This window comes from Mesoplodon mirus (genome assembly GCF_964341445.2).
Source record: "Mesoplodon mirus genome assembly, chromosome: 2".
Taxonomy (NCBI): Eukaryota; Metazoa; Chordata; class Mammalia; order Artiodactyla; family Ziphiidae; genus Mesoplodon; species Mesoplodon mirus.
The window spans coordinates 171,127,565-171,155,190 of NC_138977.1; the positions used below are offsets into that span (position 1 = coordinate 171,127,565).

A 27,626-nucleotide genomic window follows, 5' to 3' on the forward strand; every position below is an offset into this window, starting at 1 on the left:
TACTGTGTATCTTTTTGTGTGTCCTTTTGTGAGTTTTTGGTCACAATTAGATAACATATCTTCTCAAATTTAGTAGAATCTAATTTATCTGGAAACTACTCTTCACTTAATTTTAGCTCTTTATAACATGGCCAAAATTGAGGAATTAAAAAAAAATAAAATAAAACAGGAACTAACCATAGAGTACTTTGACCTTCCTCCAAATAAATGCCATAATATGTATGATGTATGTATAACTGTATAAAAGCTCACATATTTGACTCATAGGAGAATAATTGAAATGTACTCACAGCTCATTGACCCTTTTTGAATATAATTATCTTAAGGTGAATTTTCAGATTTTCCCACCCAGAGCTGATTGAAACTAGCCAATTAAAAGAAGGCAAGAAAACTGACAACAGTAGGAATTAATTTTTCACAGGCTGTACTCTTCATTAATCTCAATAATACAAGGTATATGGCTTCATCTGAGATGTAAATATCATTTATGCTAAACCTATTTCTTTGATAAAGGGTTGTGTTTGTGTTAAGAAACATGTATCTTTACAAAACATCCCAAACATAAATAACTCAGAAAGCATTTCTTCATTGAGCAACATTTGAAGTTTTACAAATTGAATTAAACTTACTGAAATATGGATAATGATGAGCCTGCAATAGAAAAAAAAAAAACTAGAAGTAGAGTGTGCAAACCTCATTTTTCCATTTTTAAACATAATATCAAAATCTGTTCTTGAGTTCTCAGACACTGATTTAGCGAGAACTATTTTTATGTATCAGACAGTCATCTCTCTCCTTAACAGATATTGGGATAGGTTGATACCAGACATAATATGGAAATGTGAAAATATAAATGTTTCAGAGGATAATCTGGGACTTATCACCAACAAGGACCAAAATAACAGTGAGATATCAGACTGTGCAAATGATATGTCGTGACATCTCTTGTATGTAGACAGATTTAAGTCCTTTGTTCCAATTGGAGGTACTGAAAAGTAGCATGTTCTGAACATTGAAGCCCATTTAGATAAACCCACAGAGTACGTGGTGGGCTTTTGTTATAGTTTTAGCTTCCCAGCCTCTTGTATATTTTTCCTTTGGGGGAAAGAAGTGTCTTGGTGGAGGCAGGGTATGCCTTTTTTGGTAGTCATCAGCATTTTCTCATTATTTCCAGCTCTCTGCCCTACAGGATAGAATTTCCTGGCTGCCTTCCGGTAGGATGGGTCCATTTCTACTTCTGGCCAGTCAGGTGTGAGCAACAGTGAGGGGGTCTTCTGAGTCAGATCATCTCATTGCTGGTGTGACACTCGCTGGAGCCATTCTTAAACTTTAATTTTTTTGTTTGTTTGTTTCAAGGCCCCTTTACAGTCTTAGAAATTTTTGAGGCTTGTAAAAGATTTGGTTTATGTTGATTATATAGCTATGCATTACATATGTGTTGTTTTTATACCTATATATCTATATTTACTGTATTAGAACTTGAAACAGAAATTTTTAAAACGTGTATTAAATCATTTAAAATAGCAAAACAAACCCATTACATATTGTCACAGTATATATTATGTGTACAAATAGTGTATATAATATACACAGTATATATATGTCTATATATAGTACATATAGTATATATGTACACACTAAAAAGTGGAAAGAGTAGCATTGTTTTACATTTTTGAAAATCTTATTTTTCTGTCTCAAAAGAAGACAGCCTAGATGCTCATATTAGCTTCTGTATTCAACCTGTTGAAATATCGCAGTATCATGTAGCCTCTGGAAAATTCCACTGTATGTTAGTTAGTAAGAAAATAAGAGTGCAAAAGGAAAATGCTAGGCACAGCAGACAAAGACAAGGCAGATGAAATGTGACAGCATGAGAAGGAATCCATGTGCCATTGCTGGTTCTGAGATTTAGGGCCCCATCTGCAGAGTCCAGAGAGAGGCCTCTAGGAGCCAAGGATGACCCCCAGCTGACACAGCAAGGAAGTGAAACCTCAGTCCTAGCACCACATGTAGGTGAATTCTTCCAGCAACCTGAATAAGCCTGCAAGTGCTTTCTCCCCTCGTGCCAACAGAATGGAATTCAGCTCTGCTGACACCTTGATTTTGACCCTGAGAGACTTGCAGTTCACTGGACTTGAAAGCTTCTGTTGTTTTAAGCCACCATCGCCCCGCAAATCAATGAATGTAATTCATCATAGTAACAAACTAAAAAAAGAAATACCATATTTTCATCTCTATACTCATAGAAAAAGCACTTGACAAAATCTAAAATCCTTTCCTGATAAAACTCTTCATGAAACTAAGAAGTAACGGGAATTTCCTCAAGCTGATACATGGAACCTATGAAAAAATCCATGTGGAGCATCATACTTCCTGCCCAAAGACTGAACGCAAACATTTCTCAGATATGATACCAAAAGCACAATCCTAGAAGACCAAATTGAAACATTGGACTTTATTAAAATGTAAAACTTCTGGTCTTTGAATGGCATTGTTAGAGAATGAAAAGACAAGCCACAAACTACAAGAACATATTTGCAAATCTTTTATCTGATAATAAAATTGTATCCAGAATGTATGAAGAATTCACAAAACTCAAAACTAAGAAAACAAATTACCCAATAAAAGGCAATTTAAAATACATTTAGTCATTGACAGAAAAAAACAGGCTGAAAAGAGAGAAGTTAATTCCTAGACAGAGGAGCAGCATTAAAAATATTATGGAGACATACTTATGGTCACCTAATTTATGACAAAGGAGGCAAGAATATACAATGGAGAAAAGACAGTCTCTTCAATAAGTGGTGCTGGGAAAACTGGACAGCTACATGTTAAAGAATGAAATTAAAACACTTCCTAACACCATACACAAAAATAAATTCAAAATGGATGAAAGACTGAAATGTAAGACCTGACGCTGTAAAACTCTTAGAGGAAAACATAGGCGGAACACTCTTTGACATAAATCGCAGCAAGATCTTTTTTGACCCACTACCTAGAGTAATGGAAATAAAAACAAAAATAAACAGATGGGACCTAATGAAACTTAAAAGCTTTTGCACAGCAAAGGAATCCATAAACAAGATGAAAAGACAACCCTCAGAATGGGAGACTATATTTGCAAATGAAGCAACTGACAAGAGATTAATCTCCAAAATATACAAATAGCTCATGCAGCTCAATATCAAAAAAACAAATAACCCAATCAAAAAATGGGAAGAAGACCCATTTAGACCCATAAAGACTTCTATTTAGGCAGAAGACCTAAATAGACATTTGTCCAAAGAAGACATACAGATGACCAAGAGGCACATGAAAAAATGCTCAACATCACTAATTATTAGAGAAATGCAAATCAAGACTGCAATGAGGTATCACGTCACACCGGTCAGAATGGCCATCATCAAGCAATAAATGCTGGAGAGGGTGTGAAGAAAAGGGAACCCTCTTACACTGTTGGTGGGATTGTAAATGATACAGCCGCTGGAGAACAGTATGGAGGTTCCTTAAAAAGCTAAAAATAGGGGGCTTCCCTGGTGGAGCAGTGGTTGAGAGTCTGCCTGCTGATGCAGGGGACATTGGTTCATGCCCCAGTCTGGGAAGATCCCACATGCCATGGAGCAACTAGGCCCGTGAGCCATGGCCACTGAGCCTGCATGTCCGGAGCCTGTGCTCCGCAATGGGAGAGGCCACAACAGTGAGAGGCCCGCGTACAGCAAAAAAAAAAAAAAATAAAAGCTAAAAATAGAACTACCATATGACCCAGCAATCCCACTCCTGGGCATATACCCAGAGAAAACCATAATTCAAAAAGATACGTGCACCCCAGTGTTCATTGCTGCACTATTTACAATAGGCAGGACATGGAAGTAACATAAGTGTCCATCAACAGAAGAATGGATAAAGAAGATGTGGTACATATATACAATGGAATATTACTCAGCCATAAAAAGGAACAAATTTGCTCAATTTGCAGAGACGTAGATGGACCTAGAAACTATCATACAGAGTGAAGTAAGTCAAAAAGAGAAAAACAAATATCTTATCAATATAATATTGCTTATATGTGGAATCTAGAAAAATGATACAGATGAACTTATTTGCAAAGCAGAAATAGAGACACAGACGTAGAGAATGGACATATGGATACCAGGTGGGGGAGGGGGGAATGGGATGAATTGGGAGATTGGGATTGACATATATACACTACTATGTATAAAATAGATAACTAATGAGAACCTACTGTATAGCACAGGGAACTCTACTCAGTGCTGTGTGACCTAAATGGGAAGGAAATCCAAAAAAGAGAGGATATATGTATATGTATAGCTGATTCACTTTGCTGTACAGCAGAAACTAACACAACATTGTAAAACAACTATACTCCAATAAAAATTAATACAAAATTTTAAAAAATATTGTGGAGATATGAACAAAATGAGTTTTAAGTAATGTGGTTCATTTATTATAGCTTGAGCTTTAAAATATCTTGTTCTCCTTATCTTTAAAGTTGATGTATGCATGTATGTGTGTGGTGGGTAGCTCTTATTACTTATCTTTAAAGAATATGATAATCAAATGAGATCATTTCTGTGAGTGTAATTTATAACTGTAAATTGCCATAAGAGGAGTTATTACCATCATTAATATATTTTAATTATTATTATGTGGTATTATTGTCAATATATTATTATAATTATTATTATTAAAGATGAGTTGCTTTATATCATCAAAAGGAAATAAAAAATAGGCAGATAGCATCTTAATATTATTATGAAAATCATTTTGAACTTGCAGATTCCCAGGAATCCCAGGACTCCACTTGATAACCATCATTCTATGACTCGTTTTCTCAGACATGGTGACTAGATTAAGTGACTGTCTTCATTTGGGTCAATACAGCATGTAGCAGTGTTCTCAGCTCATGAACAATGGGTATTGTAAAGAGTGTGAGAAATAAAGTGGTTTTTCTTTTAGCCACTGAGATTTTGAGAAGGTTTTGTTGTTATAGCACAATATAGCTCATCCTAATTATTACAATTTCCCAAACCAAAGTGGAAAGGTCCAGATACTCACTTTGTTGAAGCTCTAACAACCAGAGGAGTGCGCACAAACCTTATATGCAGCCTATTCAATAGTCCTATCTGGTATTTTGAATCTAGAACAGATGTTAAGGAAGAGGTACAAGTAAGAGTTTATTCCAGTGAGAAGCTGGCAGAGACCAGTAGCAGCAAAACCGCTGGTACCTGCAGCCTTGTTCACTCCTCATTGTTCAGCTATTGGCAGACACATGGCTGTCTGACTTTGTTTGACAAAACTGAATATCTTCTGCCCTGCTTATGAACTTGGTTCTCCAGTCTTCCAGTAAATTTCCTCCCTGCTTAAATTACCCAGAACTCTATTCTTTGCCTATAAGAACACCATCTAGCTTTGCACAGTCAGATAAGTGAGGTTTTGCTCTTTAGGGGTGTCTCCAAACTTCTTTGATCATATTCCACATCAGGAAAAAATGTGAGCCTATAACCCCAATATAGCTCCCTGCCAGAAAATTAGATCACTTTTATAGACCAGGTAAATCTTGCTTGATCAGAATTCATTATTCCAAAATTTAACCTCACTATTCTAGTTAAATACAAAGTCAGCTGTCTTATTGAAATGCAAAATTTTCTAGGTAAGTAATATTTGAAGAGGAAAGCTGCAATTCATTGAATAATTGGCCCTAGTGATCTTATCTTCACCAATAAGCATCTTTAAATATAAAATACTAACGTGGTGTTGGAAAATACTATCACAGAGTTTTCCAGGCTGATGCTTTGCTGTGGACTATAGGAAAAATCATACAGAGATAGTATTAGGGTGCAAGCTGTACAAGGTTTGATATCTTCTAACAGAGGGGTTCCAGGGCATGGATTGACTTCCTAAAACCACCTAGCAGGTTGAGTTGAAAAGTGTTTTGAAAAATACATCATAGGGCTTCCCTGGTGACACAGTGGTTGAGAGTCCGCCTGCTAATGCAGGAGACATGGGTTCATGCCCCGGTCCGGGAAGATCCCACATGCCGCGGAGCGGCTGGGCCCGTGAACCATGGCCGCTGAGCCTGTACGTCCAGAGCCTGTGCTCTGCAACGGGAGAGGCCACAGCGGTGAGAGGCCCGCGTACCGCAAAAAAAAAAAAAAAAAAAAAAAAAAAATCACAAAGTTACTATGGCACAGCAGGCCTACTTCTGCATTGAAGAATGAACTAGTTTAGGTTTTTGTCCTATTCTCCATCTAGAAGTTGTGCCACTTGAATTGACATTTTAAAATTAAAATTTATTAAAATGAAGCATAATTAAAACAACTTTGAAAATATCCGCTTATTTTCAAACTCATAATTCTTGAACACTTTGAAAAAGATATTTTATGCTTTTAGAAATTGCTGAGTTAATTAGACTATTCCTAAAACACCTTAAAACTGTGCTTTTGTTTTTGCTATTTCATTGAAAATTACTGAAACTCATTACTTAAGTATGTGCTTTACAACAGTACCTGATTGCTTTCAAGCTAATTTTCAAGTGAATTGAAACAAAACCCCACATTCCCAGAATACATAATCTCCCATAATTTTGTTTCCAGAATTGTAATTTTATAGTACCCATAAATAATCCATTTAAGGATGGAAAATACACTGTGCTTCAGGGAGTATCCAGGCAAGTTGCTTTTATCACAAATATCTGTTTGGTTCTAAAGGCCAAAAAGCTTTTTTGTAAAAACTATTAGTTTGAGTTGTTGGTGCAATTTTTTTTCTATATAAATTAAACCACAGAACTTGTTATAAAAGCACGCATGTGATTCTCCAGGCTTCTCTTGTTGGTGATGATCTGGTAGTTTTCTAAAGTGCATCAGCCAGAATACACATAACCCATCTCAGAAGCATCATAGTATTCCTGATGTGTGAAATGACTCTTTTGAACAATAGGCAAAGTGTGTCAGATAGAGATGTAACAGGCAGGAAAATACACATGATCAGAGACCACCAAGAGAACTGCTAGTAATTTCATCGCACCAAGTGTTTGTTTAACTGTGGAAAAAACCTTATTTGGCATAGAAAGTACATTCTTTAGAGAAGCTGACTGCATTGTTCAGCAGATAAATTGCTTTTATGGCTGATGCATTAGACTGAAGCTGGAACTTTCATGAAACAATTAATTTATTGAAACTATATTGTTGAAAAATCTCAATAAAGTACATGGTTAAAAATATGTTTCAACGTGATATCTGATTTATCAACTGCATAGTACTGATGACAGAATATTTGAATCAATGATTAGTAAGTTGGTTATCTTTTTGAATTGTGGGTTTTGCTAACTCCTAAACTGACTCCTGTTGTCCGGAGAGGTTTCTGGATGTGTTTTTTGTTTTGTTTTGTTTTTTGTTTTTTGCGGTACGCGGGCCTCTCACTGTTGTGGCCTCTCCCGTTGCGGAGCACAGGCTCCGAACGCGCAGGCTCAGCAGCCATGGCTCACGGGCCCAGCCACCCCGCGGCATGTGGGATCTTCCTGGACCACAGCACAAACCCGTGTCCCCTGCATCAGCAGGCGGACTACCAACCACTGCGCCACCAGGGAAGCCCATGGATGTGGTTATTTTAAAAGGTAGACTCAGTAAGGATTTCTTGGCATCTTTGTACTCCTTTTCTTTCCGTTTGAAGACAACTTAATCTTACTTATAAAAATATTTTCGAAACAGGTTATCATCGACAGCACTAGCGTGCTGACCCCTACAGGAAGAAATAGGGTACTGAATTAAGATAGGAAGGCAAGATCTGTAAGGCAGTGGTCCCCAACCTTTTTGGTGCCAGGGACTTGTTTCATGGAAGACAGATTTTCCATGGCCGGCAGGGTGGGGGTGGGGGATGGTTCAGGCGGTAATGTGAGCGATGGGGAGCGATGGGGACCGATGGGGAGCGGCAGATGACACTTCACTTGCCCACCACTCACCTCTTGCTGTGCGGCCCGGTTCCTAACAGGCCATGGACTGCCACCAGTCCGCCACCCCCGGGGGTTGGGGACCCCTGCTATAATGGATACCAGCTATCACCAATCAGTCCAATGGTGATTATAAACCTGTGTTCTTCAGGTGCAATTGACAGTATGCCAGTTGTCAGCATGAGAGATGTTTATATCTAATAATTAAGAAACATACATAAGTGCTTCCTTGTTCATACTATTTGAATTTCTTCTGATTTCTTCCATTTTGAGAGTCTACTGAGGAAATAGAAGCCTGATTAGATTTCTTGCCTTCTGGTCCCCTCAGTATCCTGACCCTTGGGAATGAGTTCTGAGTGGGAAACATTAACCAGATATATGGGTATAGTCATCTTCTGGCATTACAGTAAGTCCCTTACATATGAACGAGTTCCGTTCTGAGAGTGCATTCGTAAGTCCAGTTTTGTTCGTAAGTACAACGAAGTTAGCCTAGGTACCCGACTAACAATCGGCTGTATAGTATTGTATTATAATAGGTTTATAATACTTTTCACACAAATAATACATAAAAACAAACACAAAAAATAAAGAAAACCTTTTTAATTTTACAGCACAGTACCTTGAAAAGTACAGTAGTACAGTACAACAGCTGGCATACAGGGCTGGCATCTAGTGAACAGTCAAGAAGCGTTACTGACTGGAGGAGGGAGAGGAGGTGGGAGATGGTAGAGCTGAAGGATCGTCAGCAATAGGAGACGGAGGGCTAGCGGCAGTTTCACTCATGCCTGACGTTGACGGCGCAGGTTCTTGTTCCTTGCTGGAAGCAGATGCATGTTTGCATCTTTGAAATTTTGAAACTTGAAGCTTCATATGTAGGGGACTTACTGTATTACCTGCAGTTAGCAAGTGTCTTCCCATAGGTTATTTTTCTGCTCTGGTATCTTGAAAATCTTTAAAACCTTGACTATTTGATTTTTAATTACATCTGTACCTTCTTGGTTGATTGAGAGAAGCCCCCTGAATCTACTCCAGGTAACTGGCATGTGTGCATGTGTCCCCAGGAATGTGAAGTAAATGACTGAGCCATTTGAGTTTTGAGGTGTCCAGACACTACAGTTTAGGCTTGAGTGCTTTTATCGTGCTGCTCCTCCTCTCATACTTTTCTTTCTGCAAGAGGTTTCTTCATAAGAGGATGAAGCTCTCATCATTTTTTACACATTGAAGGCTTATGCTCATTACTGACGGTTCATGGCTTGCCAGGATGAACCAGTATTAGCTGTTTTGCCTTGCAAGCCCCGTGCATTAACATTGGCTGTCCTCGTGGTCACAGGGACTGAGGGCAGCACTCTTTCTTGGGACAGCCAGCAGGGGCGAATCAATCACATCCTGTTGTGTTTGCATCTGTATGCAGCTTGCCTTTGCACAGCATGACTTAGTAAAAAATGGTCGGTCATGGTGGTATTATTTTATTATAATTATGATGATTTTTTTTGGTTGCATTAGCATCAGCCTCAACTGCACAATAAAATAATTATTGGCAACTGCATAGAAAGTGTGAGACCTGCCATCATTTGACTCCTTCTGATAGTTTAAAGTCAGGCAGGTGTAAAGGGTTTTCAATAAAAATAAATTTGAAAATACATAACTACTGAGGGAAATAAAACGTTGACTATTTTTACAGGATAAACCCCATTTTAAGAAAACATCTTATTTTATTTTTTAAAGTATGCCTCCCAGTCTTCCCTTAGAAATAACACAACTTTATTTAAAAATTTCCCTAAAGAAATTTGAAATTCTATAAAATCCCTGTTTAGAGTCTTTGTTGGGTTACTATTTCAAAATAACAAGGTTTTACCCCTGTGGGTATGTTCTGTAGCATTACATCTCTCCAAGCAACCTACTAATCTTGTCTATTAGATGGGAATTTTTTAAAGAACTGTGTTCCCTTTTAAACAGAAAACTACTGTCCACATATCCTGCTATTCTTCAAACTGTAGGAGCACATGGAGAGAGAGATCCAAATCCTACTTAAGTACTTTAGTTTCCATCTTTTTCATGCTCTAGAAATGGAATCCATTAGAAGCCAACAAAGCCCATGTGTATTGCTGTCCCTCCTGTCAGCACACTGCATTTCGATAATTCAGCCAGAAGGCATTTTTATAAAAGCAGCCTTCAAGATCTATTCTTGAAAAGGCATTTGTATACTCATTATGCAATTCTGTCATTTGTCAATAGGGAGTTCTGTAAATAAAGCACTGAGGTCTAAACTGTAGTAGCTGATGGCAGTAATCTTGGACAGAGCAATTTCTTTTTCTTTACATATCTTAATAGTTCACAGCCGGTCTTGAAATAATTATCTTAAGGCTTCGTTACTGTTGGTAGCAGCTGGATATTTGAACAGTAAAACCATAATGGCTCAGAGACTTTCTGGTAAAAACTGTTGTTTATTATTTGCATAACCACCTGTCCAACTGTCCCGAACATTTTTTACTCTAAGATAAACAATATGGAAATCTATTTACCTTAAATTTATAACCATGCTGTCATTTACATTACATAATTACAATTTCTTTATATTCTGTAAACATTAAACATTTATGAGTAGGTATTTTGCTAGATAACATAATTAGAATGTAATTCCTGAGCTGAGACTTGAAGTACGAATAGAAATTTGTTGGCCCATCCCAGCATAAGGAGACACACACATACACACACACATGCACACACACACAGAGGTTTGGAGGATGGGCAGAACATGGGGAAATGCAACATATCAATACTTCAGATGGGCTATTTTGGCAGGTGCCTGTAGTGGGCAGTGTTTCTGAAGGTAAAGATACATAAGCAGGAACCTGACAAAGGGCCTGGACCCAAAAATTTTAGATTTTATTTTGCAGGGATTAGGGGCCTTTGAGGGATATTTTCAGGAGATAAGTGATGTGATCCAAATTTGCCTATTAGGCAGAGCATTGCAGCAACAATATAAAGGTGAGCCATTATTTTATTCTATTGCTTGGCCGGTTTAAATAACCATAGCCTCATTGGTCAGATTGCACATAAAAATGCATATGTTCCCTTTGTAAATAGCTGCATGCTAGCTCTTGGCATAGAGCATTACATTTAAAAATTTTTAACCAGTTAACTCCTCTCATACAGACCAAACTTTGTTGAAAATATGAAAGTTAAACCCTGGTCTTATACCTTCCTTAAAACCCAATTATACCTTCCTTAAAACCCAATTATAAAAACTTTTTAGAAGAAAGATAGCTGCAACAAAACCCCATACATTTTAAAGCAATTTATTTTATGATGCTGGAATTTTCAAAACAGCTAGACAAAAATTGTTTTGATTTTTTTAATATTAACCATCATGATATAATTAATTAACATAAGTAAAATAATATTTTTGAAAGATGAATCCTAGTAATGAACTATCTGTAGTAAATATTTAAAAGTATTCCCAGGATTATTCTTATCCACCTGCACACCTTTTAAATAATCTGGCCTAGAACATATAATAATAAAAACAAAAGTGGATCATGACTTTGTTTTGTCTTTAGATCCCTGACCTTGAATATAGTAGGTATTTAATAAATGTCTATTTTATGTATATATTAACAAATACCATGTAGGTCTAATTATGTGCAAGATACTGTTCCCAGCAGTTTTAAAGTTATTAACTAATTTAATTAAAAAATAAATTAATGGATGACTAAAAATTAAGAAGATATCAAAGCTCAAATATTTTTCCCCATTCTTGAGAGATTGAGCACTCTATTGCCATGATGTGTATGGACCCCTCACCTAGTTATATAAGTGGGCAAAGTGTTTTACATCTGGTTCTTTTCACATGCATATCATGTGATCTTCATAACAATCCTGGGCCTGATGTTATTACCAGAGAGATAAATGTAAAAGAAGCAGAGATAAGACAAGGAACTTTTTCTTCTGAAACCTAATCTTTTTATCTTTCTTGTTTTAAAATTTTATTGTGGTAAGAACACAACATAAGATCTACTCTCTTAACAAATTTTTAATTATCCAGTACTGTATTGTTAATAATAGATGCAATGTTGTACAGCAGATCTCTAGAACTTAACTCTTGCTGAACTGAAACTTTATGCCTGTTGATTAGTAACTCCCCATGTCCTCCTCCTCCTAGCCCCTGGCAAACACCATTCCACTCTTCGATTCCATGAATTTGACTATTTTAGGTACCTCATATAAGTGGAATCATGTAGTATTCATCTTTCTGTAACTGATGTATTTTACTTCGCATAATGTCTTCAGGGTTCATCCATGTTGCTACAAAAGTCAGGATTTCCTTTTTTTTTAAGGCTGAATAATATTCCATTATATATATTATATTCTATAATGTTCCATCATATATATATATATATATGTGTGTGTGTGTGTGTGTATACATACATATATATATATATATATATATATATATATATATATATATATCTCACATTTTCTTTATCCATTCACCTGTCAATTGACATTCAGGTTGTTTCTACATCTTGGCTATTATGAATAATGCTGAAGTGAACTTGGGAAGGCTAATGGTCCTTTGAGATCCTGATTTCAGTTCTTTTGAATAAATACCCAGAGTGAAATTGATTGCTGGATCATAAAGTAGTTCTGTTTTTAATATTTTGAGGAATGTCCCTAATATTTTCCATAGCAACTGCACCATTTTGTAGTCTCAGCAACAGTGTACAAGGGTTCTGATTTCTCCACATCCTCCCCAAAACTTATCTTTGTTTTTTGATAATAGCCATCCTGACAGGTATAATGTGATATGTCAGTGTGGTTTTGATTTGCATTTAACTTGCTGATTAGTGATGATGATCATTTGTTCATATACTTGTTTGCCTTTTGTATGTCTTTTTTTGAGAAATGTCTGTTCGATTCCTTAGCCCATTGGATTATAGTTATTTTAATAGGGTTTTTAGTGGTTTTGCTATTGATTTGTAGGAGTTCTTCATATATTTTTGGGATTAACCTCTTGTCACATATATGGTTTGCAAATGTTTTCTCCCATCCCATAAGTTGCCTTTTCATTATGTTGATTGTTTCCTTTGCTGGGTAGAAGCTTTTTAGTTGGATGTAGTCCCACTTTAGTTGTTGTTGTTGTTCTTGTTGCCTGTGTTTTTGGTGTCACATTCATAAAATTGTTGCCAAAACCAATGTCATGAAACATTTCTACTATGTTTTCTTCTAGGAGTTTTATGGTTTTGGGTCTTATGTTCAAAAATCCATTTTGAATTGATTTTATATATGGTATGACAGAAGCTCAATTTTATTCTTTTGCATGTGAATACCTAGTTTTCCCAACACCATTTGTTGAAGAGACTATCCTTTCTTGATCTTGTATTTTTAGCACGATTGACTATACACATAATAGTTTTATTTCTGGGCTATCTCTTCTATTGGTCTATATGTCTTTCTTTTTGCCAGTACAATACTGTTTTGATTACTGTAGCTTTGTAATATATTTTGCAGTCAGGAGTTATGATATCTCCTGCTTTGTTTTTCTTTCTCAAGATTATTTGGCTATTCATGGTCTTTTGTGGTTCCATATGAATTATTGAATTTTTTTATTTCTATAAAATTGCTATTAGGATTTTGATAAGGATTGCATTGAACCTGTAGATTACTTTTGGTATGAACATTTTAATAATATTAAATCTTCTGATAACACAAACGTGAGTTATCTTCCCATCTGTTTTTGCCTTCTTTATTCCTTTTACATTTCTTCTATCCAGGGGAAAGAAAGGGCCAGAAGAAGACCAGTTTAGACCCTCTAAAGGTGCTCTTTATCAGACTACTTCCAAAATAGATTTTGCTTTTTTCTCCTCTCTGTATTCTACACATCCTATAAGGCTGATTTTAATATCATATATCTGGCCAAATTACCCCTTGTAATCTCTCTCTTCTAAACCCTTTATATATATTTCTGTTGTTTGTTTTCCATATTACTAGTCACTTAATTATACTTCAATCCTTATTAAGACTTAAAAGGCCTAGAATTAAACTTTGGATTGATTTATTCGTTAAGTGATCAATTAATGTCTTTTTGCAAATCATATTTTCTGAACACTTTTTGCATGCTGGTGAGTGACCCCAGGAATAGAGAATCTATTAGGTAAGACCCCACTATGTAGTAATAATTATTTAAGTGCTGTATGCAAGGATCTACCTCACTAACTTTGGCCAAATCACGCCAATAATCTAAGGCTCTTTGTCTTCATTTTCTACTGATAAAATGAGGATAATAATATTTGTCCTCCTACCTAGAAACAGAGTTGGGATGGTAATTAAATAGGGTAACAGATAATAAAAAGCACTTCCTAACCCAAAAGCACTGTGTTGAACAGATGATTTAGTAGCTCACTGCTTCTCAAAGTGTTTTGTTTACTAAATAGTTTGTTCTTTTGTAAGAATCTGAAAACCACATCTCTGTAGTTTCTCCTAGTGAATATTCCTTTGTTTTCATGGAGTCAAATGAACATATCTTCCTTTTTCCTCTACAATTTTGTAAGATAGCTATCATAACTTTTCTTAATTTTCTTCATGAAGATGAATATTTCAAGTGTTCATATCTTACAAAATTTATATATGAAACAGTTTTAAATCTCTTACCATTGCCACGCTCCTCTATACACCCCCAGGTGTTTTCTTTTTTAATTAGTAGATTTTAATTTTTCAGAGTAATTTTAGGTGATTAAGACATTGAGTAGAAAATTCAGAGAGTTTCCATATATCCACTCTCCTCCCTTACACAGTTTTAAGTTTGATTTTTCTATCCTATGCAGTTGTCAAAATTGGACACATTATTCCAGATGTGATCAAGAACTTCAGTTTACATGGAGTCTAGGGAGGGAGAGGACTCAAATGTGGCACCCAAATTTCTGACTTGTATAATTGAATGGGTGATGCAATCATTTATTCATATAGATCTCTGGGGAAAAAAGAGCAGAGTTGAGATGGTACAGGATGATTTTAGTTTTTGACATATTATGTTGGAGGCATCTGTGAAATACCCGTGGAGACATTTTCATGAGACACCTGGGTTGAGATGATGGAGCTCTGGGGGAAAAGCTGTTGTGAAATGGGACAGCATGAAACTAGCTTACACCCCTGAAGGAATGTGGTGAAGAGGGAGAACAAAGAGGAGCTAGTAGAGGACCTAGGAAAGACTGAGAGAACAATTGAGGAGGTGAATGTTTTAAAAAAAAAACAGATTTTTGTTGCTTTTGTTATGTTTCCTTGCAGAGAAGACACATGAATTAAAGGGTTTTTGCATTTGATTTGGCTGTGTTGGCTTCAGTAGATTCAGCTGAGCTTTCACAGCTCAGTCAAAAGTGGGTTCAAGAGTTACAGGACATATACTACAAAGCTATAGGAATCAAGAGAGTATGGTACTGGAACAAAAATAAAAATATAGATCAATGGACCAGGATAGAAAGCCCAGATATAAACCCATGCACATATGGTCACCATAACTTTGATAAAGGTAGCAAGAATATACAATGGAGAAAAGATAGCCTCTTAAATAAGTGGTGCTGGGAAAACTAGAGAGCTACATGTAAAATAATGAAATTAGAACACTCCATAATGCCATATACAAAGATAAACTCAAATTGGATTAAAGACCTAAAGATAAGGCCAGACAGTATAAAACTTAGAGGAAAACATAGGCAGAACACTCTATGACATAAATCACAGCAAGGTCCTTTTTTTCCTTTTCCAAGAAATGGAAATAAAAACAAAAATAAATAAATGCGACCTAATGAAACTTAAAAGCTTTTGCACAGCAAAGGAAACCATAAACAAGACCAAAAGACAACCCTCAGAATGGGAGAAAATATTTGCAAACAAAGCAACTGATAAAGGATTAATCTCCAAAATTTACAGGCAGCTCATGCAGCTTAATATCAAAGAAAACAAACACCCCAATCCAAAAACGGGCAGAACACCTGAAGAGACATTTCTCCAACAAAGATGTACAGATTGCTAACAAACACATGAAAGGATGCTTAACATCACTAATCATTAGAGAAATGAAAATCAAAACTACAATGAGGTATCACCTTACACTGGTCAGAATGACCATCATCAATAAATCTACAGAGAGACCTTCAAGATTGTGGAAGAGTAAGACATGAAGATCACCTTCCTCCCCAGAAATACATCTGCATGTCGAACAACTCCTTCAGAACACCTACTGAACACTGGCAGAAGACCTCAGACTTCCAAAATGCAAAAAAAAAAAAATCCCCACGTACCTGGGTAGGGCAAAAGAAAAAAGAAAAAAACAGACACAAAAGAATAGGGACGGGACCTGCACCTTGGGGAGGGGGCTGTGAAAGAGGAAAAGTTTCCACACACTAGGAAGCCCCTTTGCGGGTGGAGACTAGGGGTAGTGAGGGTGAAGCTTCGGAGTCACGGAGGAGAGTGCAGCAACAGGGGTGCAGAGGGCAAAGCAGAGAGATTTCTGCACAGGGGATCGTTGCTGACCAGCACTCACCAGCCCGAGAGGCTGTGTGCTCACCCACTGTGGCAGGTGGGGGCTGGGAGCTGAGGCTTAGGCTTCAGAGTTCAGATCCCAAGGAGAGGACTGGTGTTGGCTGCATGAACACAGCCTGAAGGGGGCTAGTGCACCACAGCTAGCTGGGAGGGAGTCTGGGGAAGAGTCTGGACCTGCCTAAGAGGCAAGAGACAAATATTTTGGGATGTGCCAGGAGAGGGGATTCAGAGCACCGCCTAAACCAGCTCCAGAGATGGGCGTGAGCTGCGGCTATCAGCATAGACACCAGAGACAGGCATGAGATGCTAAAACTGCTGCTGCAGCCAGCAAGAATCCTGTGTGCAAGCACAAGTCACTATCCACACCTCCCCTACTGGGAGCCTGTGCAGCCCGCCACTGCCATGGTCCCGTGATCCAGGGACAAACTCCCCTGGAGAGCACATGGTGCGCCTCAGCCTGTTGCAACGTTACACGTGCCTCTGCTGCTGGAGGCTCGCCCTGCATTCCATACCACACCCTCCCCCTTCCCTGAGTGAGCCAGAGCCCCCAATCAGCTGCTACTTTAACGCCATCCTGTCTGAGGGAAGAACAGATATTCTCAGGCAACCTACACACAGAGACAGGGTCAAATCCAAAGCTGAACCCCAGGAGCTGTGTGAAAAAAGAAGAGAAAGGGAAATTTCTCCCAGCAGCCTCAGGAGCAGCAGATTAAATCTCCACAATCAACATGATGTACCCTGCATCTCTGGAATACCTGAACAGACAATGAATCGTCCCAAAATTGAGGTGGTGGACATTGGGAGCAATGATATATATATATATATATTTTTTCCTTTTTCTCTTATTCTGAGTGTGTAGGTGTATGCTTCTTTGTGTGATTTTCTCCATAAAGCTTTGCTTTTACCATTTGTACTAGGGTTCTGTCTGTCCGTTTTTTTATTTGTTTTTGTTGGGTTTTTTTTTTAGTATAGTTTTTAGTGCTTGTTATCAGTGGTGGATTTGTTTTTTGGTTTGGTTCCTCTCTTCTTTCTTTTTTTTTTCTTCTATTTTTTATTACTTTTTAATTTTTTATTTTTAATAATTATTTTTATATTATATTTTAATAACTTTATTTTATTTTATTTTATTTTATTTTATTTTACTCTTTTCTTTGTTTTTTTCTTTTTTGTCCCTTTTCTTCTGAGCCGTTTGCCTGATAAAGTCTTGGTGCTCCAGTTGGGTGTCTGTCCTGTGCATCTGAGGTGGGAGAACAGCCTTCAGGACATTGGTCCACCAGAGACCTCCCGCCTCCACATAATATCAATGGCAAAAGCACTCCCAGAGATCTCCATCTCAACTCTAAGACCCAGCTCCACTGAACGACCAGCAAGGTACAGTACTGGACACCCTATGCCAAACAACTAGCAAGACAGGAACACAACCCTACCCATTAGCGAGAGGCTGCCTAAAATCATAATAAGGTCAAAGACACTCCAAAACACACCACCGGATGTGGTCCTGCCCACCAGAAAGACAAGATCCAGCCTCCTCCACCAGAACACAGGCACTAGTCCCCTCCACCGGGAAGCGTACACAACCCACTGTACCAACCTTAGCCACTGGAGGCAGACACCAAAAACAACGGGAACTATGAACCTGCAACCTGCAAAAAGGAGACCCCAAACACAGTAAGTTAAGCAAAATGAAAAGACAGAGAAACACACAGCAGGTGAAGGAGCAAGGTAAAAACCCACCAGACCAAACAAATGAAGAGAAAATAGGCAGTCTACCTGAAAAAGAATTCAGAGTAATCATAGTAAAGTTGATCCAAAATCCTGGAAATAAAATGGAGAAAATACAAGAAATGTTTAACAAGGACCTAGAAGAACTAAAGAGCAAACAACAATGATGAACAGCACAATAAATGGAATTAAAAATTCTCTAGAAGGAAACAATAGCTGAATAACTAAGGCAGAAGAACAGATAAGTGACCTGGAAGATAAAATAGTGGAAATAGCTACCACAGAGCAGAATAAAGAAAAAAGAATGAAAATAATTAAGGACAGTTTCAGAGACCTCTCAGACAGCATGAAATGCACCAACATTCTAATTATAGGGATCCCAGAAGAAGAAGAGAAAAAGAAAGGGACTGAGAAAATATTTGAAGAGATTATAGTTGAAAACTTCCCTAATGTGGGAAAGGAAATAGTCAATCAAGTTCAGAAAGTACAGAGCGTCCCATACAGGATAAATCCAAGGAGAAACACATCAAGACACATATAAATCAAATTATCAAATATTAAATACAAAGAAAAAATATTAAAAGCAGCAAGGGAATAGCAACAAATAACATACGAGGGAATCCCCATAAGGTTAACAGCTGATCTTTCAGCAGAAACTCTGCAAACCAGAAGGGAGTGGCAGGACATATTTAAAGTGATGAAAGGGGAAAACCTACACCCAAGATTACTCTACTCAGCAAGGATCTCATTCAGATTCGATGGAGAAATTAAAACATTTACAGACAAGCCAAAGTTAGAGAATTCGGCACCACCAAATCAGCTTTACAACAAATACTAAAGGAACTTCTCCAAGCTGGAAACACAAGAGACCTACAATAACAAACTCAAAACAATTAAGAAAATGGTAATAGGAACATACATATCATTAATTACCTTAAATGTAAATGGATTAAATGCTCCAACCAAAAGACACAGACTGGCTAAATTGATTAAAAAAAGAGACTCATATATATGCTGTCTACAAGAGACCTATGTCAGACCTAGGGACACATGCAGACTGAAAGTGAGGGGATGGAAAAAGATATTCCATGCAAACGGAAATCAAAAGAAAGCTACAGTAGCAATTCTCATATGAGACAAAATAGACTTTAAAATAAAGACTATTACAAGAGACAAAGAAGGACACTTCATAATGATCAAGGGATCAATCCAAGAAGAAGATATAACAATTGTGAATATTTATGCACCCAACATATGAGCACCTCAATACAAAAGGCAAATGCTAACAGCCATAAAAGAGGAAATCAACAGTAACAAAATCATAGTAGGGGAGTTTAACACCACACTTTCACCAATGGACAGATCATCCAAAATGAAAATAAATAAGGAACCACAAGCTTTCATTGATACATTAAATAAGATGGACTTAATTGATATTTAAAGGACATTCCATTCAAAAACAACAGAATACACTTTCTTCTCAAGTGCTCATGGAACATTCTCCAGAATAGATCATACCTTGAGTCACAAATTGAGCCTTGGTAAATTTAAGAAAATTGAAATCATATCAAGTATGTTTTTTGACCACAATGCTATGAGACTAGATATCAATTACAGGAAAAAAATCTGTAAAAAATACAAACACATGGAGGCTAAACAATTCGCTACTAAATAACCAAGAGATCACTAAAGAAATCAAAGAGGAAATCACAAAATACCTAGAAACAAATGACAATGTAAGCCCGATGACCCAAAATCTATGGGATGCAGCAAAAACAGCTCTATGAGAGAAGTGTATAGCAATACAATCCTACCTCAAGAAACAAGAAAACAGCTCAAATAAACAACCTAACCTTACACCTAAAGCAATTAGAGAAAGAAGAACAGAAAAACCCCAAAGTTAGCAGAAGGAAAGAAATCATAAAGATCAGATCAGAAATAAATGAAAAAGAAATGAAGGAAACAATAGCAAAGATCAATAAAATCAAAAGCTGGTTCTTTGAGAAGATAAACAAAATTAATTAACCATTAACCAGCCTCATCAAGAAAAAAAGGGAGAAGACTCAAATCAATAGAATTAGAAATGAGAAAGGAGAAGTAACAACTGACACTGCAGAAATACAAAGGATCATGAGAGATTGCTACAAGCAACTACATGCCAATAAAATGGACAAACTGGAAAAAATCGACAAATTCTTAGAAATGCACAACCTCTCGAGACTGAATCAGGAAGAAATAGAAAATATGAACAGACCAATCACAAGTACTGAAATTGAAACTGATTAAACATCTTCCAACAAACAAAAGCCCAGAACCACATGGCTTCACAGGCGAATTATATTAAACATTTAGAGAAGAGCTAACACTTATCCTTCTCAAACTCTTCCAAAATATAGCAGAGGGAGGAATACTCCCAAACTCATTCTACAAGGCCACCATCACTCTGATACAAAACCAGACAAAGATTTCACAAAGAAAGAAAACTACAGGCCAATATCACTGATTAACAGTGATGCAAAAATCCTCAACAAAGTACTAGCAAACAGAATCCAACAGCACATTAAAAGGATCATACACCATGACCAAGTGGGGTTTATCCCAGGAATGCAAGGATTCTTCAATATATGAAAATCAATCAAAGTGATACACCATATTAACAAATTGAAGGAGAAAAACTATATGATCATCTTAATAGATGCAGAAAAAGCTTTTGACAACATTCAACACCCATTTATGATAAAAACCCTCCAGAAAATAGGCATAGAGGGCATTACCTCAACATAATAAAGGCCCTATATGACAGCCAACATCGTTCTCAGTGCTGAAAAACTGAAACCATTTCCACTAAGATCAGGAAAGAGACAAGGTTGCCCACTCTCACTACTATTATTCAGCATAGCTTTGGAAGTTTTAGCCACAGCAATCAGAGAAGAAAAAGAAATAAAAGGAATACAAATCAGAAAAGAAGAAGTAAAACTGTCACTGTTTGCAGATGACATGATACTATACATAGAGAATCCTCAAGATGCTACCAGAAAACTACTGGAGCTAATCAATGAATTTGGTAAGGTAGCAGGATAGAAAATTAATGCACAGAAATATCTTGAATTCCTATACACTAATGATGAATAATCTGAAAGAGAAGTTAAGGAAGCACTCCCATTCAGCATTGCAAAAAAAAGAATGAAATACCTAGGAATAAACCTACCTAAGGAGACAAAAGACCTGTATGCAGAAAACTATAAGACACTGATGAAAGAAATGAAAGATGATACAAACACATGGAGAGATATACCATGTTCTTGGATTGGAAGAATCAACATTGTGAAAATGAATATACTACCCAGAGCAATCTCCAGATCAATGCAATCCCTAGTAAACTACCAATGGCATTTTTCACAGAACTAGAACAAAAAATTTCACAATTTGTATGGAAATACAGAAGACCCCGAATAGCCAAAGCAATCTTGAGAAAGAAAAGCAGAGCTGGAGGAATCAGACTCCCTGACTTCAGACTATACTACAAAGCTACAGTAATCAAGACAGTATGGTACTGGCACAACAGAAATATAGATCAATGGAACACAATAGAAAGCCCAGAGATAAACCTACACACATATGGTCACCTTATTTTTGATAAAGGAGACAAGAATATACAATGGAGAAAAGACAGCATCTTCAAAAAGTTGTGCTGGGAAAACTAGACAACTTCATGTAAAAGAATAAAATTAGAACACTCCCTAACACCATATAAAAAAACTCAAAATGGATTAAAGACCTAAATGTAAGGCCAGACACTATCAAACTCTTAGAGGAAAACATAGGCAGAACCCTCTATGACATAAATCACAGGAAGATCCATTTTGACCCACCTAGAGAAATGGAAATAAAAACAAAAATAAACAAATGGGTCCTAATGAAACTTAAAAGCTTTTGCATAGCAAAGGAAACCATAAACAAGATGAAAAGACAACCCTCAGAATGGGAGAAAATATTTTCAAATGAAGCAACTGACAAAGAATTAATCTCCAAAATTTACAAGCAGCTCATGCAGCTTAGTATTAAAAAAAGAAACAACCCAATCCAAAAATGGGCAAAAGACCTAAATCGACGTTCCTCCAAAGAAGATATACAGGTTGCCAACAAACATATGAAAGAATGCTCAACGTCACTAATCATTAGACAAATGCAAATCAGAACTACAATGAGGTATCACCTCACACCAGTCAGAATGGCCATCATCAAAAAATCTACAAACAGTAAATGCTGGAGAGGGTGTGGAGAAAAGGGTACCGTCTTGCACTGTTGGTGGGAATGTAAATTGATACAGCCTCTATGGAGAACAGTATGGGTGTTCCTTAAAAATCTAAAAATAGAACTACCATATGACCCAGGAATACCACTCCTGGGAATATACCTTGATAAAACCATAATTCAAAAAAGTCATGAACCACAATGTTCATTGCAGCTCTATTTACAATAGCCAGGACATGGAATCAATCTAAGTGTCCATCAACAGAAGAATGGATAAAGAAGATGTGGCACATACATACAATGGAATATTACTCAGCCATAAAAAGAAATGAAATTGAGTTATTTGTAGTGAGGTGGATGGACCTAGAGTCTGTCATACAGAGTGAAGTAAGTCAGAAAGAGACAAACAAATACTGTATGCTACCACATATAGATGGAATCTGAAAAAAAAAAAAAAAAAAAAAAGGTCTGAAGAGCCTAAGGGCAGGACAGGAGTAAAGACGCAGAAGTAGAGAATGGACTTGACATGGAGAGAGGGAAGGGTAAGCTGGGACGAAGTGAGAGAGTGTCATGGACTTATATACAGTACCAAATGTAAAATAGATAGCTAGTGGGAAGCAGCCGCATAGCAGAGAGAGAGCAGCTCAGTGCTCTGTGACCACCTAGAGGGGTGGGATAGAGAGGGTGAGAGGGAGACGGAAGAGGGAGTAGATATGGAGATATATGTGTATGTATAGCTTATTCACTTTGTTATAAAGCAGAAAGTAACACACCATTGTAAAGCAATTATACTCCAATAAAGTTGTTTAAAAAATGCATTAAATAACTGAGATAAACAGTTATCTAAACGTAAATATAGTACAGTTATATTAATATAAAAAATCATATAACATTAAAAAAATCTACAAACAATAAATGCTGGAGAGGGTGTGGAGAAAAGGGAATCCTCTTGCACTGTTGGTGGGAATGTAAATTGGTACAGCCACTATGGAGAACAGTATGGAGATACCTTAAAAAATTAAAAATAGAATTACCATATGACCCAGCAATCCTGCTACTGCACATAAACCCTGAGAAAACCATAATTCAAAAAGAGTCATGTACCACAATGTTCATTGCAGCACTATTTACAGTAGCCAGGACATGGAAGCAACGTAAGTGTCCATCGACAGATGAATGGATAAAGAAGACATGGCACATATATACAATGGCATATTACTCCGTCATATAAAGAAACAAAATTGAGTTATTTGTAGTGAGGTGGATCTACCTAGAGTCTGTCATACAAGAGTGAAGTACATCAGAAAGAAAAAAAAAAACAAATACTGTATGCTAACACATATATGGAATCTTAAAAAAAAAATGGTTCTGAAGACTCTAGGGGCAGGAGAGGAATAAAAATGCAGATGTAGAAAATGGACTTGAGCACATGAGGAGGGGGAGGGGTAAGCTTGGATGAAGTAGGAGAGTGGCATTGACATATATACTCTACCAAAAGTAAAATAGATAGCTAGTGAGAATCAGTCACCTAGCTCAGGGAGATCAGCTCGGTGCTTTGTGACCACCTAGAGTAGTGGGATAGGGAGAATGGGAGGGAGACGCAAGAGGGAAAGTCTATGGGGATATATGTATACGTATAGCTGATTCACTTTGTTATACAGCAGAAACTAACATAACATTGTAAAGCAATTATACGCCAATATAGATGTTAACAAAATAAAAAAAAAAAGAGTTACGGGACATAAAGAAGGAGAGGCAGATGGTATGTACAAATGGTTCCAAAATTTGGAGTTTGAAAAGAACAGAGAATTCAGTATTTGAAAATACCATGGAGAATCAAGGAGGTAGAAGCAGCATTATGGCCAGAATTTTTGGAGATGCTTTGTGTACTTTAAGTTGGGCGATCTTTTATCATCTGTTCCGCAGGGGACTTTATTATGTTGTTGCCATACAATATTCTCTGATTTTGTTTTATCCAAGCATCTACTGTTTCTTTGTTTTTCAGTTCCTAATATAAATAACATTCTATTCATTTGTATATTGATTTTAGGTTTCAGTTTTGCTGTTTATACGTATATTCCATTCTGGTAGTCTGTGGATTCCTCTGTCAATTATCAATTATTATTTCCAGAAATCCTGAAACCAAGTATATTTCATTATATTCAGTATAACATCTGGGATATATTTCAATTCTATTTATGTTTAGCTCAATCAGTAATAACCATCCTTTGGCTAATGTTATTATAAATTGACTTAGCTATATTTTAAATTAATTGAAAATTTTACCCATGGTAAATACATAAGATTATCATTGAATCAAAATATATGCTATTAAATTAAAGATTAATTTTGGGATAACACAAATATACTTTCTGGCATATGTACAATCTTGTAAAAAATAATAAGCAGCTTAATGTTAAGCTGACTAGCATGAAAAATATTCAGCATGGTAAAACATTAAAAGAAATGTGTTGTCTATATCCAGTGTTTCATTAATGGGGAAGTTAAACTTTATTCTTTTTATACTGTGGCTGAATTTTAAAAGTACAGAAGTCAGTAGCAGAATATAAGTTTTCAATACTATGCTATTTGGTTTAAGAAAAATATTCTCTTCAAATTATAGAATAATGTTAATTGTGTTAATATTATAATGAGGGTGCCCATACCATAGTCTTTAAATCTGAAGACTGATAGGACAGTCTGAGTTTAAATCCTGGTTTTGCCATTTAAGAACTGAGTGACCCTAGGCAAATTACTAAACTCTCTGACCCTCAATTTTTGCATCTATAAAAGGGGTTAATAGTGGTATGTACATCACAGGAAGTTGTGAGTTTTGATTAGATTAATATATGTAAAATGATCAGAACAGTAATTGAACATATTAAGTGTCCTGCAATTGTTTGCTAGCATCATAATTCATTTGCATCTATACACAGCTCTTTTCAGTGTGCATGCAATTATATGAATATCACTGGGAATGACATTATATCCTTACATCGTACTATTCTCATGATAGGTAGCTCAGACTTAGATGTAGATGACAGAACTGTTCTACCAAATGAAATAGTTAAATTGATGATAGAGTTAAGTGTAGATTAGATCCTATTTAAAACCTATATGAAATGTGTCTCACACAGTATGTTGACAGTTACCATTACTTGAATTTAATATTTCCCCTACTCTTCTTTCTAGGGACTCAGTTAATCAGTGTTCCTTGAGTATCTAATATGTATCAAATATTATACTATGATTTTTTTAAATAATTAATTTATTTATTTATTCTTCCCTGCATTGGGTCTTTGTTGCTGGGCTCAGGCTTTCTCTTAGTTGCGGCGAGCTGGAGCTACTCTTCGTTGTGGTGCACAGACATCTCGTTGTGGTGGCTTCTCTTGTTGTGGAGTATGGGCTCTAGGCACACGGCCTTCAGTAGTTGTGGCACACGGGCTCAGTAGTTGTGGCTCTTGGGCTCTAGAGTGCAGGCTCAGTAGCTGTGGCACGTGGGCTTAGTTGCTCCATGGCATGTGGGATCTTCCTGGACCGGGGATCAAACCCATGTCCCCTGCATTGGCAGGCGGATTCTTAACCACTACGCCACCAGGGAAGTCCCTATACTATGATTTTAATGCTTAAGACGGGTGCAATTATTGCCTTGAGGCAGCTTATACACTGTAGGGCAAGAGTTACATCAAACAAATAAATATTGGTACTACAAAGAAAAAGTTATAGTAATATTAGACTATAAAAGAGGGCATCTCTCCTGGTACTGGGTGCAAAAGCCACCCTAACTGAAGTGCTATAATAACCTGAGATCAAAGAACGAAAACTTTAACTACCTGAGGAGGAAAAGTACCAGGTAGAAAGCATGGGGTATGGGAGTTTACATGACATGTGTACTGACTGTAGAGAAATACAGGTGTGATGTGATGCTGGGGACTGAAAGAGTAGCCAGAACTCCTAGAACTCAGAGTTCCTGTTAAAGATAGTGACTTGGCCGAACCCCGAGGAGTCCCAGGACATCAAAGCTCTTCAGAAAGACCTCGAACAATTTGCCAAGCTCCTAAAGCAGAAGAGGATCGCCCTGGGATATACCCAGGCCGATGTGGGACTCACCCTGGGGGTTCTCTTTGGGAAGGTGTTCAGCCAAGCAACCGTCTGCCGTTTTGAGGCTTTGCGGCTCAGTTTCAAGAACATGTGTAAGCTGCAGACCCTGCTGCAGAAGTGGGTGGAGGAAGCTGACAACAACGTGAATCTGCAGGAGATATGCAAGGCAGAGACCGTCATGCAGGCCCGGAAGAGAAAGCAGACGAGTATTGAGAACCGACCTGGAGAGCATGTTACTGTGGTGCCCAAAGCCCATCCTGCAGCAGATCAGCCACATGGCTCAGCAGCTCAGGCTTGAGAAGGATGTGGTCCAAGTGTGATTCTGCAACCGTTGCCAGAAGGGCAAACAATCAAGCAATGACTCTTCACAGTGAGAGGATTTTGAGGCTGCTAGGTCTCCTTTCTCAGGGGGACCAGTACCCTTTCCTCTGGCGCCACGGCCCCATTTTGGTACCCCAGGCTATGGGGGTCCTCATTTCAGTACGCTGTACTCCTCGGTCCCATTTCCTGAGGCTGTGGCCTTTCCCTCAGTGTCTGTCACCACTCTGGGGCTCCCCCATGCATTCCAACGGAGGTGTCTACCCTTCCCAGGAATGGGAACAGAGGAAGGGGGACAGCTAGGGAGCGAACCCTGGGGTTCATACCAAGGCTTTGGGATTAAGTTCTTCATTCACTTAGAAAGGAATTGGGAGCACACAGGGTGTGGGGGCAGGGAGTTTGGGGGAACTGGTTGGAGGGAAGGTGAAGTTCAGTGATGCTCTTGATTTTAATCCCCGCATCACTCATCACTTTGTTCTTAAATAAAGAAGCCTGGGACCTAGAAAAAAAAAAAAAAAGATAGTGACTTGATGGACCCTAAGTCTTTTTGTTTGTGTTTTTGTTTCCTTACTAGCATGAAAGTGAAATTACTAAGGTGTTTTTTTTTTTTTTTTTTTTTTTTTTGCGGTACGCGGGCCTCTCACTGCTGTGGCCTCTCCCGTTGCGGAGCACAGGCTCCGGATGCGCAGGCTCAGCGGCCATGGCTCACGGGCCCAGCTGCTCCACG

At 37.4% G+C, this 27,626-nt stretch overlaps 1 protein-coding gene and 1 pseudogene across 3 annotated transcripts in view; both read left to right on the top strand.

Moving 5' to 3' along the window:
* The window catches only part of SLIT2 (slit guidance ligand 2), a 377,012-nt gene that overhangs the window by 129,803 nt on the left and 219,583 nt on the right, over nt 1–27,626 (top strand). The window lies entirely within an intron of this gene.
* LOC309798671 (POU domain, class 5, transcription factor 1-like) lies at nt 1,220–27,202 on the top strand (annotated as a pseudogene). The gene is made up of 4 exons: nt 1,220–1,249; nt 5,056–5,242; nt 7,690–7,775; nt 26,460–27,202. The product of its transcript is annotated as a POU domain, class 5, transcription factor 1-like (transcript).